At 45.0% G+C, this 16,375-nt stretch overlaps 1 pseudogene; it reads right to left on the bottom strand.

Annotated features, from left to right (window-relative positions):
* Positions 1 to 10,649: 10,649 nt before the first annotated feature.
* LOC101639607 overlaps positions 10,650 to 16,375 on the bottom strand; it is a 10,384-nt pseudogene continuing 4,658 nt past the window's right edge.

Below are 16,375 nucleotides of genomic sequence, written 5' to 3' on the forward strand. Positions count from 1 at the left end.
GGTCTTGGTGGTAGAAATGAAATTGGAGATAACCCAAATCATGAGGATTTCAACTGCCTCATATGTACGCGAACGTTGGACATTGAATGAAGACAGAAGAATCAATGCATTTGAATTATGAAGCTGGGGAAGAATATTGAAAGGATCCTGGACTGTCAAAGGTCAAATAAATCTATCTTGGTTGAATTATGGCCAGAGTGCTCATTAGAGACAAGAATGGTGAAATTTCATCTCCCGTATTTTGGACATGTTGTCAGGGTAGACCAGCCCCTGGAGAAGGATATGATGCTTGGTAAAGTAGTGTGCGACAAAAAAGAGGCAGGTCATGGACAAGATGGACTGAGAGCGTGGCTGCATTGATGGGATCAAATATAAGGACAGCCCTGAGGATGGCACAGGACTGGGTAGTGCTTTGTTCTGTCCTAGGCAGGCTGTTAAGACTCATCACCCACTTGATGGCACCTGCCCCAAACAATAACCACAATGGGAAAGTTGGAAACAAAGAAGATGGAGCATTATTTGGAAAACAGGGCCTTGGATAAAAACCACCAAAGAGATCACACGATAGAGTTTTATAAGACCAAGGAGCCCTGGTGGTGTAGCGGTTACGCATTGGGCTATGATCTGAAGAGTCAGCAGTTCAAAGCTGCCAGCTGCTCCTGCAAACAGCGACAGTCTCAGCAACCCACGGGGGTCACGATGAGTCAGCCACGACTCCATGGAAGTGACAGGGCTTCTTAATCCTTTTCAAAATCCCTTTTCAAAAGTAGAAATGACCAACATTGCAGATTGTGAAGACATATGTGTAGTGTGGGAAGCCAGCTCTGTCTGCTAAAGCTGGGATCCTGGCTGCACCCAGGGTTTCTTCAGGTTCTGGGGGAAATGGGGTGTGTTGGTATCACAATGTGTAGATGGCAAAGGGCATGGCTAGAGGTGACCATTTAGCAGCCCAGGAGACTTTAGGGAGGTCTTATCTGAGGTCTGGGCATAAGTCAGGGAACCAAGACTGTGATCTCACTTCCTTTGTGAGGGAGTAAGCAGGTACCCACAGACCAGAGCCCCACCCCAGCTCATTTCAGTGGAGACAGTGCACAGAGAAAAGTGGTTTCCTACTCTCTAGACATATTTGTTCGGGTGCCAAGGAGTATTTAACCCATGGCATCAAAAATTTTAGGCAGATTGAGGCTCATTCTGAACTCCCACCTAAGAAGACACTGGCCTTTGGCCAAAAAGAACGCTAAGGTAATGCAGGGTGGTCCAGGGCAGGCCATTCTAGGCCAGGTCACCACTGTGATGCTACCCAGGCAGCCCTACCCTCGCACTCCCAGCTCAAAAGAGCCTTCAGGTTATGCCAGCCCTTGTCCTGCAGGGTCCGTAGAAGCTGGGCAGGAGGAAATGAGAACAAAAGCTGGAGAATAAGGCAGATTCGCTTTGGGAGAGAGATGGGTGAGGTCACATAAGAGGAGATCAAGTGATCTGAGGAGATGGAGGATGGGATAGTGATAGCTGTTGCTTCACCATGATCCCTCACCATGATCCCAGCTTCCCTGGCTCCATCCCCAGGATTGCTTATCTTCCCTGGAGTCATGGTGCTTGGTTTGACCTGGAATTGGGGGCTAGGAGGCTCGTCCATCAGGCTGTGTTCTTAAGGGCTGGGTGGTCATGCCCTTACAACTATCCTCATTATTACATAGGACGATAGGCCCTAAGTCTGTATCAGGGTGCCCTTTTTATGTCTGGGCATTAAAGGGGAATAGTAAGGGGGTCATAAGCCAAGATGTCACTGTCCCTTGGAGTTTTTCTGAGCTCCAACTGGTCCTGTGTGGCACAGACACCCCATGGTTCAGCTCCTGAAATTGCCAAGTCACCATTGACCCTGTTCCCACCCTGGGCCTCCCAGGTCCCGTGGCAACACTCAGAAGGGGTGATTCCTATCCGTGGCTGGTGGACCTGATCTGGGCTAGATAGTGTCACCAGTCCACCCGCATCTCGTTTCGGCCTGTAGTGAACTGCCATTCCTCTGAAGCCTAGAGGGGAAAAGCCTGTAGGGCCAGAGCGGGCAGGAGGTGGTTTGGAGGGTTTATGATGCCTCCCTGGTTGTCATCTTACATTGTCTCTACAGATCTATCCCGAGAAGAACATGGAGGAGACTCAAACCTCATGTAACATCCACCCTCCTCTAAAGGGGCTAAAGATCTGGCGCAAATTGTTTGTGAGTGTAAGGCTCAAGGTCTCCACCCAGGGTTCTCGGATGATCACAAGGGTCCTGGGACCAATAACACCCCAAAGATCGTCTGAGGGCTTTACCTCTCGAGTCCCCCTCAGTCTCCCTACAAAAGATTCAGCAACCACCCTTCCTTCCTGCCTACACAATCCCCTCCTAGTGCTGCCCAGATACAAATTGACTGCCACCTGATTTGTAGGAACAACCCTTTCCTACTGTTGTCTGCCCCCCTCACCCCCAGCCCACCGGTCTTGTGTATTGCTCTGGTTTGAGTGTTTCACCCCAGACCATTGCCACACACTCCCCGCCTTTCCCGCTCTTCCCCCACCCCTACCCCTGCACCAGTCTTCTGCTCTGGCTGCTGCATCTTCTCCCAGGCTCACCCATCCGCATCCAGCCTTACACCTAACCAGCAGACTTCTCTCACCCACAAGCTCTGAGGTCCAGGCCTAGATGTCCATTTTTGTGTCATGTGGAGTCTTGCAGATTCCATCACCATGACCCCTTAATGTCAGGAGTTGTGTCCCGACTCACAGGCAGAACATTCCAGAAGGTAGACCAGAGCCCGCTGTGATTGAGTTTTTTGTGCTGCTGAACTTTGACGGACAGGCTGCTGCCTTTCAGCGGGCCTGCAGGGACACTGACCTGTGTCCTCAGGACCCACCCAGAACAGACTCCCAGGAGCCAAAGGCTGGGACAGGGTAGTCCAGGGGCAGTTAGGATCACTGGTGCCAGACGCCAGCCCCAAACAGCTGTGGCAGTCAGGGACACCAGCATGCCGTGGTGAGGGCTGTGTCCCTGTGTGGGCTCGGTGTCCTGTGTGAAGGTGCGCTTTCATTATTGCCAGTCTGCTGTCAGGATGGCCGATGGGCCCTCAGCATGGCTTGGAGGTGCTGTGGGGCTGAGAGGCAAGCTCACCTGCTAGTCCTTCTTAGCCATTGGGATTCACTCTCCCTGATCCTTGGCTAGGGTGGGTGGAGTGTGGAAGGGGTAGGGGGGTGGTCTTTGATGAACTTGAGAGTCCAGCTTTCACACTTGGCTGCATATCAGACCTCTTAGCTTCAGGTCCGTGACCCCATGAATAGAAGTTCTGGGGTGGTCTGCTCTCTGGCAACAGAGAAGGAGGGAGCTTGCATCCTCTGAAGATGCCGTGCCTATTTTTCAAGACCCTTTACCCCAAATTCCAAGTTGAAAGCTGAGTCTCAGTTTCTGCTAGAAGTACTAATGTCCCAGCCACTACCACAAGAAGCATCACAGGGATTCCTGGTCTCACCTCCAGCCTTTATTTCCCCTGAGTGGGTCATGCGGCTGCCTCTCACAGTAGGTTCCTCCTCTTTCCCGTTACAGTGCACCCACACATCCAAACAGGTTGTCCAAGACAACACCCGACTTTCGAGGCTGGTTGGACTCCTGATTGAGGACTACATATATGGAAGCTCATGTTTCATGCAGGCTTTCATCAGAATCTATCCCATGTTTACTACCATCCCGCAGGTCCTTGACTTAATGTTTGAAAGGTGAGTGTTCTGTGGCCCACAGTACAGTAGGAATGTGCTGTGAACTTGGGAATGTCCTTCACCCCTCTGAGCTTCAATTTGCCCCACTTGGTAATAAGGGATAATAGAACCATCCTGACAGATATACATTCGGACCCACAAAGATAAAGCCATGGAAATTGTGCACATCACACCTGGTTCTATGAAAGAGGCTGCTAGAGAGGATGGGGTGCTCACTCTTTCCACTGAATACTTCTTCATGATGAGCGGTCTGTCATGTATGAATTGAGGCTGGGGTTATCTTTATTGGGGTCTCATCCTTGCTATAGCCAGTACAAGCTTCCCAGGGGGCTCCCTGTGTGGCTGCAGGTCCCAAGATGCTGGTGATGTTCATTCACTCAGCAAGCATCTTTGCAGCCCTACTCCTGCAGACTCTGATTGAGGCACTTAGCACCACTCAGAGAACAAGCAGACGGCAACCCCTCCCCTCCCGGGCCTCCAATGTAGTCAGGGAGTCAGGCAGGACCAACAGCAGCTTAAGCAGGTAGTGTCCTTGTGACGCCCTCCCGCCTCCTCTAGATATGCATGTAGCTGCCCGATGTCACCGTGGTTTGGATGCACGCACTATGAAGTCAAAGAGTAAGTGGATTTGGGGCGGAGGTGGGTGAGTTCTTGTCTTTACAAAAGTTGGGGCTTGTGGGGGCCAGTGTCTGGTGTGGGAATAGACAAAGCCTGCTTCCACACATCTAAATCCCCCTGGAGAAATGGGTTTAGGAGCACACCCCTCAGGGAAAAGCAGCCAGAGAGAGTTTCAGCTGGAGCCTGGGATTCCTGGGGTGCGAGGGGAGGCTGGACGCTCAGAGCAGCCCATGGAAATCTGTGCCCCACAGTCCCCTCCAGCTCTTTGTGCCTATCTCTTATTGGAGACCCCAAATAGGAGGTGTAGGCAGAGCCATGCCATGCTCTAGGTCCTTTGGGGCCTCAGCTGAATGTGGACCATTGTCCCTCTGAAGAACAGAGTCAGTGGGAGAAGGGGCCCTCTTGTGTGTGCGGACAATGAGGCAGCATGCTAGTGAAGGCTGAGGGTTTGGGAGGGCTGGGACAGGAGACAGATCGTATCCTTGTGTCCTTGTGTCAGATGGTCATGGGGGCTCCTGTGTGCTAGGCTGTGAGGTTCACAAGTAGACACAGCTCAGTCTTGCCTGGAAGATTAATTCCTCAGGGATGGACCCAGGTGACCGACAGTGACATCATCCAGGCTTCCGAAGGAAGGAGGGCTAGTTAGACCACTGATGGAGAGCTCCCTACTGAGGCTTTGTACTTAGTACTAGTACTTAGTCCCCAGCTTAATGATTAGGCCTGCCATTGTCTGGACAGCCATAGGCGGTGGGCATGGGACTGGCCCCAGAAGGGCTGGGCAGACAAGGCCCAGCCCCTTGCAGGAAGGCCTGGTGAGGGTCATGTGGCTGGAAAGGCCGGGCCTCTGACCCTGCTTCTCACCCCTCAGAGCCATCTCAGACCTTCTAACAATCTGGGTGAACAATTATGTGGATGATTTTGATGACCCGCCTGAATTCTCTAGTCTGAAGGGCCTGCTCGAGCATATCAAGGCCAGAATGCCCGGCTCAGCCCTTCAGATCCGGGTCACCCAGCTTTTGGCTGAGTTGGAAGAGCAGGCGAGAATGAATGAAGAGCCCCGTGGTAAGGAGCGCTACCCGTGACTGCCTGTGACACTGTGAGGGAGGTACTGATAGTGTCACCCAGAGAGGACTTCAGAGCTGGCGTGGGCCCGAGCTCAGAGTCCTCTCAGACTCTTCTCCTGGTGGACCGCCGTGGGAAGCCTTCCTGGGCTGGGAGCATTGGGAGCGGGCGCCACGGCAGTGGGCTTTTGCTGGTTTGGGAAAAGCACAAGGAAAGGCAGTCACGTTGGCGATCTTTCCTCCTCTTGCAGATGCAGCCCTCCCCGCAGAGCACCACCGAGCAGCAGCTCCGAGAGCCCCTGGTGATGGTGCTTTTGCTGCAACATCACCCCCGCAGCAGGGCTCATCCCCAGGGCCCCCCCCAAGAGTGGAATGTGTAGAGCAAGTGGGAGAGCCTAGTGACCAGCTGGAATGTATTCTTCTGCCAGCTGCAGACATGACTTACGCTGGTCCTGATGGAGGGGACAATAGGAGTGCCAGCGTTGGTAGCAGAAGGCCTCCCCCTCCCACTCAGGCTTGGGTCCCATAGTCCCAGCTCCTAGTTGCAGCTCCTGCACAGGAGGTCCACCTACCGAGCAAGGGGCCATCTACCCTAGGACTGGATGCTGTTACCCTCACCTGCGAAGGAATGCTATTTTCTTTTTATATTTTATTTTCATATGTAGATTTAGATGTAACATTAAACACAACTTAAGCAGCTCTCTCAAGTAGTTTCACTGTCTTATTCCAGTTACACCAGTATCTACTTCTGAAACATTTGTCCCACCACACACAGAAACTCTGTACCCATGAAATAGTCCCCTCTAGGCATTCCTCTCTTCAGTGTGTGACGATCACAGTCAGATCCCTATGTCTGTTGATGTATCTACTCTAGATTTCTCCTGTAAGTGTAAGCATGTGGCTCAGTGTCCTCTAGGCTCATCCCGTTATAGCTGGCATCATATTTCATGTACTTCAGTACTCAATTGTCTCCCATTGTGTGGCCGGAGCAGACTTTGTCCATCCACTTGTCTGTCGATGGACATTGGGTTGTGCTCACATTTGACTGATGTGCGTCATGCTGCTCTGAGCCTCATGGCAAGGGCTTGTGTGAGCACTCGGGCACAGGGCTGGCTAAGAGGTGGTGGGAATGTTGAGGACCCAGTGCAGCTATAGGGTTTTGGGAGATGGGAGGGCCCCAGAGGTGGCTGAGTAATGATCGGTGAGGAGGGTTTCAGAGCACCACTTCAAGCTGGTTTATTCTGCTTCCACTCCCTGCCATGGTAATTTGAATTTCCGTCCTTGATGAACTCGATCTGAATCTACATTTTCACAAGAAATCACCCCAGGTGATTCTGTACACATAAGAATTGGAAGTTGCCAGGAGTATGTCCGCGTCTCAGGAATGGGGATGTCAGAGTTAGGAGACAGCACAGGTGTGAGTTCTGACTTAGGATAGGGGTAAGGAGGGCACCCCATGGGTTAGAGGAGGAGAGAAGTGTTAGGGAAAGGGAGAGAGCCTTAGTGTTAAGGAAACAAGAGGCCTTAGAAGAAGGCACAGCTTCTTTCATCAGAGAACAGCAGGTCAAGGCCAACATATAAGAGAGATGTGCAATATGAGGAGATGTCCATGGACTTATAGCCTGCTCAGGTGTAGGTATTGTGGCAGTTGAAAGAGAAGAAGTAACCCATTCAGAACATGAGGATGGGACTATTATCAGGGACTGTGTTAGGCAGGGTTCCCTAGAGAAACGAAACCAGGACACTTTTGATAGATAGATGATAGATAGATAGATAGGTAGATAGATAGATAGATAGATAGATATAGATAGATAGATAGATTTATATAGCATGAAGGAATCTAACAGCTAATTAGTCCACACAGCAGTACAGAGCATTCAGTTCAGCTCACTTCTGTGGAACAGTTAATATGCTGGAAGTTTTCAACTCTTGTGGGCTACTGGGTCCAAGGTCAAGGAAGCAGACAGCAGAGTCCTCCCTCAGGCAAGGCAAGCAAAGTTCTGCCCACAGGCAGCAAGCAGCAGGGTGAGTCACCAACAGTCAATACCTCAGGAGCTTAGGGAAGCAGGCCTGGATGGTATATCAAATGCAAGCAATGCAACAAGACAGAATCCACTCACCTCAAGCTCAAGCGATGCATGCACCAGCAGCATGGTGAAGCAGGTCTGGAAAGAGCCTCATGCTCTAGTAACAGGATCCATGGATTGGCCTGATCCACAGGTGGTGTAGCTCACAGGTTGAGGCAGAGAACTAACTACAGCAGTAGCACGCTCCATCAGGTTCTGATCGCCAGAGAGCGAGAGAGAGGGGTGGGGCCTGCAGAGCCATTTATCTCTTTGCCCTCTAATCAAACTGCCACTTGATTAATCCCACATGTTCTTATTGGCCAGGTTGGCACAATAAACCTACCTATCACAGGGACAGCTCTGGGTCATGGAGGGTTTGCTAGAGTCCAGAAGCAGCCCGGCAGGAAGCATTGGGTGTTGACATCAGTGTGATTGAATGGGGAGGTGCCAGGAGATGCCCAGTGTGGGGAGTGAGGAGGTGGGAAAGGCCTCCTGAGTCCACTTCTCAGCCCCACTTAGGTGACCAGCCACTGTAAGTTTCAGCAAGGCCAAGGCAGAGACAGTGTGGAGACGGTTAGCAGGAGGACTGTGTGCCGGGATAGGTGGCAATAGTGGCTGGAAATGCCTGAGGGCCCTGGGGGGCTGTGGGCTTCACCAATTTCCCCTACTTCCTGACTGTAGCCCTCTGGTTTGAACATTTATAACCCAACAGAAGGTACCATACGCACCCAAACTTACCCAGGCAGCCCTGGAGGCCATATCTTTGTCAGAAAATTGGAAGTGGTCAAAAATGAAAGGTAAAGTGTATTCTAGGAGTTAGTCAGCTGAACCAGACAGACGTTGGCCATTTTGAATCAGAAAATCACCTGGTTTACTATGCTGAGAATGAAACACTGAAGAGGGATGGCATTACATTCACCATCAAAAGAGACATTTCAAGCTCTACCTTGAAGTATAATGCATCCTGAAATAGGATTATATCTATCAAAATTCAAGGAAATCTAATCAATTCAGGTAATATTCAAATTGATGCAACACATCTAAAGCAGAAAGGTTAAGTAGATGCAAAGTTGAATGAATCTGCGATTGGCTGATGGCTCCTGAGATCATCAGGCCATATAACAGAAGGTCAATGAACCAGATGCAGGACCCAAATTCAGTAGGAGGATTGACTTCCAAGAACTCTGAGTTCATACTACGCGTCGGCCACATCCTGAATGAACACTCTAGATTATGTCAAGGCTGTCACCAGATGGTTGTTGTTGTTAAGTGTCATCAAGTTGGTTCTGACCCATAGCAACCTCAAATACAATAGAATGAACCATGGCTGGTCTTCTTCCAGGCTCACATCACCACCCCACCCCCACCCCGATTGCATCCATTGTTGCAGTCACTGTGTCAGTCCATCTCCTTAAGGACCTTCCTCTTTTATATTGCCCTTCTACTATACCAAACATGATGTACTGCTCCAGAGACTGGTCTCTCCCGATAACATGGCAAAGTAAGACTAATTGCAATCTTTGCCTTTAAGGAGCACTCCAGTCACAAGTCTTCCAAGACAGGTCAGTTTGTCTTTTTAGACATGCATGACACTTTCAGTATTTATCTCCAGCACCACAATTCAAATGCATCAATTCATCTTCCTTATTTAATGTCCAACTTTCACATGCATATGAGGCCATTGAAATACCATGGCACACCTTAGTCCTCAAAGTAACATTCTTGCTTTTTCAGTACTCTAAAGAGGTATGTGAAGCAGATTTACTTAATGCAACCTCTCTTTGAATCTCTTTCTTTTTTTAAATGACTATGAAGAGTTTATTTGGTGCATATTTGCATATACAAGAACAAATATTAAACTTTTTTTTTACTCTTTGTGTACAGAGCAGAAACCTGCCTATACATGCTAAGTCAACTTTTGAAACACAGATTTCTTTTTTTATTTGTACATCTCTATTTTTATCTATTTATTTTAATAAATCATTTTATTGGGGGCTCTTAAAGCTCTTATAATAATCCATACATCAATTGTATCAAGCACATTTGCACATATGTTGCCATCATCATTTCAAAAAAATTTTGTTTCTACTTGAGCCTTTGGTATCAGCTCCTCTTAATGCACAAAATCTTATGTATCATGCACCTCTATGCCAAGATTCCAACTTTATATCATGTAACAGATATGAAGATCTAAATGAAAACCTAGCTAAGTCTTAGACACTTTTCCAATAGGAAGTATAAGTATATGTTGCTTAGGAGTAACCAATCTTAATATCTCCTTGTACATAATAGTTATGTTCCAAACACTAATACAGAGGGACTCATGAAATGAAGACCTTTCTTATTTGAACAAAACAAAAGAACATTACAGTTCCATAGATCCTGCCTTTACACAAGAAGCCACAACAAAATTTAAACATGATAGATAAATGGAATTAAAAATATACACTTGGAGAAAGTCTCCTCTTCCTCCTCCTCCTCCTCCTCCTCCTCCTCTTTCAGGAATCTGCAATGAATGGGGTTGACAACACAACTCACTTTCTACACATGAAGTCTGGCACTAGAACTTCACCAGAAAATCACAAACCTAAAGCCAAAATATTGGTAAATTCACATGAACAATGTTACCTTGAGCCTGAGATGCCAATTCCAATTCAACCCTGAATTTAGTTGATTTACATTAAGTGACACAGTCAATAGAACCATTGAATTTCATCAATCATAAAGTTGCCCTGTTTCGAAGTAAAGAATACATTTGACGTAAGTGTAGATAGAAAACATGATGCCAAGAAAGTAGCACAAGTAATTGTGTTTTTGAGGAGCAATTGTGGTCTTTTAACTTGCCTTGGTTGGAGAGAAAATTTGTATGAGCATTGGTGCTGTGAAAGCATTTTGGGTTTGTCATCCCCCAAAGCATAGGTGAGATCATGAGACAACGGGACAGTTTTTGTCCAACATTGAGTTCACTGTTAAAATGTGGCATACTTTGCTACAAGTTCTGTCTAAATTAGGGGGCTTCCATCTGGATGCTATAAAAGGCTCATCCTATTTGTTTGGTAAACATCAGGGACAAATTGAACGTCTGAGTGGAGGGATCCTAGAAGAAATCAGCAGCACCTGGAGGTGAGAATCGGTTATCGAGCCCTTGTTTTGTCCTCAGTGGCTACATTGATTGATTGTGGCTTGCGGATTTGCCTCCGTTCAGCATGCTGGAGACGCTTCTGCTCTTGATGGGGGTCCCACTTCCAGATCAGAAGAATTCTGTGAGGTTGTGCAATGATGGCTCCTTGCACATGGCTACTTTCAGTGGGTTTGGGCAGAAAGTGAGTTGCAGGCTTCTTCTTCTTCACATGGTTGCCTTTTTTTCTGTTTCTTACTTTGTTCAGACCCACATTCCATCCTCAACCCTACTGCTACTGATGGTATATCATGACAAAAACGTTATACAATCCTTTTCAAACAATCTTTAATTTCAAACGTTCTTTGAATGTACACTCAGGTGTGGCATGTTCTGAAGTGGACAAGTATTTCTTGCTGTTCATTGCCAAATACAGCTTGTTTGATCTTGAATGACCACCACTGGAAGACCCACAGGAATGAGGTTAAACAGTGGTCTTTGGTGCCATCAATGATTCCAAGTGCCTGCAGCTGTAAAGGGGTAGCCTTGACCGCGCTACAGTTTGGTAACTATACCCCTCAGCTGAGGTCCTTCAGATTCTATGTTTTCTCTGTGGTGTGCTTGCTTCAGTGGGCAGCAGAAGATTTCATGACACTTAGCATGAAAGGGGGACTCTTTCTTTAATTCCACAGATTGGATGGAATCTTGTTGTAACACAATGTATTCCTGGGTGCCGGAGGGGCATCCTCCAGAACTTAGATGACCTCCAAATTCGGACTCTATAAATCTGTGATGTTTGCAGACATCAGCTTGGCTCTGGCATCTGGGTCAGTGGAGCCAATGGGGGTCAAGTTCAACGAGGTCACAGTTCAGTAGATGCAATTGAACATAAACAGAGGTGCTAACTTTCTGTCCGCTCCAGAATGGAGCCTTCATTGATCCCGGAATCCTCTCTGAAATGGCCTTCCTAAGGAACTACGGATGTGTACAGTACATTTCACAGGTTCGATTTTTTGTCTTTTGATCTCTTGACTACTGCATCTAGGAGCACTAATTGTAGATCTAAGTAAGACAAAATCCTTGGCAACTTCAAACTTTTCACCATTTATTTATTCAGCCATTTTATTGGGAGCTAATACAGATATATCATTCCATAGTTCAATCACATCAAGCAGTATTGCATAATTGCTACCATAATAAGTTTCAAAGCATTCCCTTCCTTCTTGAGCTCCTTGACATCAACTCCCCTTTACTCCATCCCTCTCCCATACCCTCAGGCACCCTTATTCTACTTGCTGTCTCTGTAGGTTCATCACTCCTGGTTTTCATATACTGAAAAGCAGAAAAAAACACACAAATATTCAAGAGGGCTACCCACAATGGCATTATCTATTTGTCCAGAAGAAGATTATGGTCTTCCCTGACATTGAGTTGTAATGCATACTAAAGGCTGCAATTTTTAATCTTTATTTGAAAGTGTTTCAAGTCCTTCGCACTTTCAGCAAACGAGGTTGTATAAGCCTTTCTCCAAACCCAATGCCACATTCTTCTTCACAGAATCCAACTTCTCGAGTGATTTGCTCAGCACACAGATTGAATAGCATGGTAAGAAGATATAACCCTGACACACACTTGGAGGACTATGGTGCACCTGACACAAGCCGTGATATTTTCAACTGTCTCTTATGCTTGTGAAAGTTGGGCATTAAGTAAAGAAGAAGAATTGATGCATTTCCTGGTTTTAAACCCATGTTCTGTTTGCAAAACCCTATCTTGATCCAGGTCCATGTTTTTCATAAGCACAATGAAGGGTTTTAGATTTCACATTCTTCTCAAGATTATCCCTAGTTTGTTATAATCCACCCAGTTGAATGCCTTGTTACAGTCAATAAAACATAAGTAAACATCTTTCAGGTATTCTCTGCCTTGAGCCAAGCTCCACCTGACATCAGCAATGATATTCCTTATGCAAAGTCCTCTTCTGAATCCACCTGAACTGTCAGCACCCTGTCAATGTACTGAAATAACTATTGTTGGGTGATCTTCAGCAAAAATTTTACTTGCATGTGATATCAATTATATTGTTCTACCTTTTGAATATTCTGTTGGGTCATCATTCTTTGGAATGGGTACAAAGATGGATCTCTTTCAGTAAGTTGGACAAATAACAGTCTTCAAGATTTCCTGCCATAGATGTGCATGTGTTTCTAGTGCTTTATCATCTTGTTGAAACATTTTAATTAATATTCCATCAATCCCTGGAGCCTTGTCTTTGGCTGATGTTTTCAGTGCAGTTTGAACTTCTTTTAGAATCATTGGTCTTGCTCATATGCGTCTCTTGAAATGGTGGAACGTGGACTAGTTCTTTGGGGTACAGTGATTCTGTGCATTTTTCCATCTTGTCTTGATGTTTAGTGCATCATCCAATATTTTACCCTCAGAATCTTACAACATTGCAACTCAGTGCTTGAAGTTTTTCTTGAGTTCTTTCCATTTAAGATATTCTGAGCCTGTTGTTCCTTTTTGGTTTCTCATCTCTATCTTTTTGCACATTATGATATTTTACTTTTTATTCTTGAGCTACCTTTTGAAATTTTCTATTCAGCTCTTTGACTTCATCATTTCTTCCATTTTTACTTAGCTACTTTATTAATCATTTCAGAGTCTCTTCTGACATCCACAGTGATCTTTTCTATCATTGCTATCTTTTTAATAACCTGTGCTTTCTTCATGCCTGATGCTGTTGATGTCCTCCCACAGCTCATCAGGATGTCTGCCATTAGTATTTAAAGTGTCATATCTGTTCTTGAGATGTTCTCAAAACTCAAAGCAGTGTTTGGGCTCCTGTAGACTTGTTTTAATTTTCTTCAGCTTTAGCTTGAAATTATGTATGAGCAATTTAGGGTCCACAGTCAGCCCCTGTCCCGGTTTTAGCTGTTGTTATTGCACTTCTCCATCTTCTTGTCCCACAGATGTAGACCAGATTAAGGAGGTCTATTATCCCCAGAACTTCTGCTTCACAGAAGATCCCAACATACAGTTGACCAGAGAATGCTTCCTTATGTCATGGGAAAAATCCTATCCCAAACAGGTTGACATAAAACCCATCATAATTACCCATTTGTTTTCAAATCCTTTATCAAAATGCCCTCAGTATGACACCATCCATCTCACCTCTTTTCTCTTTCCTGTCCATTTTGCCTTCTTTGCCAAACTTTCTAAACTTTGTCCTTGGGTAAATATTTTCCTCTTAATCCAAGATATTTTATTAATCTAAGGTGTGCCTGCATTGATTATGTTATTATTTCCCTTAAAGTCTTGTCTGTTGTTAGGTTGAAAACTGAGCTATAGGGTACATTTACATTCAAACCTGAATCATGAACAAGAATCATATTCTTGGAGCTTCTACCAATCTCTATCTGACCAGAAATCCTGTTATCCTTCTTTATAGTTTTGAGTTTTATTCCACATGTATTTTCAACTCTAATCCAGGGTCTTTTAATGTGTTTCTTTCATAGAAGTTGGTAGAGCTAGTAAAAATAAATAAATAAACAAACAAACAAACAAACAAATAAATAAATAAATAAATAAATAAACCAAACTCACTCCTATCAAGTTGAAGCCAATTCATCACGGCCCTACAAGGCAGGGTAGAACTGCCCTGTGAGTCCCTAAGACTGGAACTCTTAAAGGAATAGAAATCCCATTCTTCTCCCAGTGATAGTCAGGCACCATGTAATTTTTCTGGTATCAGCTTTTTAGAAACTGACATTTGTATGTTCCAGTAATCCATTGGACTGAATATTTCCATATGATTTTTCCATTGATTTTCATCATATGACAATGAAAGACTTACAGTTGTACTTTAGGTGACTACTCACTAGCTTTTAAGGTGCCAGTCAGTAGTCACTAAATTAGAATGTAGACTCCATGGAATATTTTATGCCAATTGGTTTTAGGGTTCTCTGAGGCCATTGTCTTGAGACACAATCCCAGTGACTCATTCCCAAGGAGCTTGATCCTATCCAAGAAGTTTTCATAACTTTGCTCCCTGGGTGCTCCACTACAACATTCATGGATATAATTGCAGCGAAGGTAAATACCATGTACAAATACCCACGACTATATCTATCTATCTAATCTTCTATCTATCATCAATCTATCTCTCTATCTACACACACACACACACACACACACACACACACACATTCACTTCCATTCTCCCTCCTATACCCACTCAGCCTGCTGCAAGTCTATCTACACAACTACTCGCTGATTCTATTATTGCAGGGTTGTGTAGATAATAATATTTACTTCGGTTTCTTTGAACTCTTGTGCTCCTCCTATTGCTCTCCTTTCCCTGCATTATTCTTTCCATCTTACTTTATACTTCTTTCCCCTTCATCCACTTTTTCTTCATTTTGGAGATTCTACAACTATGTTATGTCCTCCCTATACTTTGCAGTAGATAGAATTACAGATTGAAAAATCTTGTTTCCTACCCTAAGTCTTGTGGAGTTGTTTTGTTTTGGATATTTCTATATCTGGGTTGACTTCTGGGAGGTGTTGCAATATGTGTTAATTGCAGGTGGTCTGATATTGTCAGTTCTCTGTCTGAAGAAATCCCTTTAGTATTTCTTGTAAGGTTAGTCTGGTTTTCACAAATCCCTTTAATTTATGTTTTTCTGGAACTTTCTTACTATCACTGTTGTACTTAAGTCACAGCTGATTCCTTTTTCTTCATCTCTTCTTGGTCATTAGTTGGAAAATATGGCCTTGGTGATAGAAATGAAGTTGGAGATTGCATGATAGAATTTTACAAGAACAATGACTTCATTGACAGAAATAGTTTTTTTCAACACAGAAAGGGGACAAGTGGACTTCTCCAGGTGGAATACACAGAAATCAAATTGACTACTTCTGTGAGAAGAGACGATGGAGAATTTCAATATCAGCAGCTAAAATGAGGCCTACAGCCAGCTGTGGAACACACTAACAAATGCACATATGCAAGTTCAGGGTGAAGCTGAAGATAAGGAAAACAAGTCCATGAGAGCCAAATTATGACCTTGAGTATATCCTACCTAAATTTTGAGAAGCCCCTATGACATTATCACCTCCTCCCTGTCCATCATGCTCAGAGCAGTTGGAGATCCAGTCTGACAAACAAGCCATCCTTCAGTCAAAGATGTGCACATAGTCATGTCACTTGTCCTGCTGGGTCTGTTAGTATCAGTATTAAGTCCACCCAGATGTCCAAGTAAGAGCTGAGCTTAGTCAATTATGACATGTTCTGCTTATGGAACATTGCACAACTGTTAAACCAATGCTGATGACAATCTGTATGATACATATTGGGGAGAGGTCTATAGTTTTTGATCTTACTGACATCACATTGATGATGACTCATAGAGACCCTCTAGGATAGGGTTTCCCAGACTGTAACTCTTTATTGGAATATAAATCCTCCTCCTCTTTCTCCCACATAGCCTCTGGTGGTTTCAAACTACTGACTTTTCTAATCACAGTTCAATGTGTAAGCACTATGCCATCAGGGCTTCTCACAGTGTTTGATAAAAAGAGAATATTAGGAGGTAAAATTGATTGTGTGTCTAATATGGTTATATTTAAAAGAAAAATATGTGTATGTGTATACATATGTATGCCTGTGTATGCATGTAGTATGTATCTAATGCCTGTGCTCATGCAATGTCTGGAACTTTATACCATAAAATTCTGATATAAAAAATTTAAGTTGATAAATGGGACAA

Source organism: Echinops telfairi, unplaced genomic scaffold (assembly GCF_000313985.2).
Source record: "Echinops telfairi isolate 266 unplaced genomic scaffold, ASM31398v2 ScPeMD7_7424;HRSCAF=8462, whole genome shotgun sequence".
Lineage (NCBI taxonomy): Eukaryota > Metazoa > Chordata > Mammalia > Afrosoricida > Tenrecidae > Echinops > Echinops telfairi.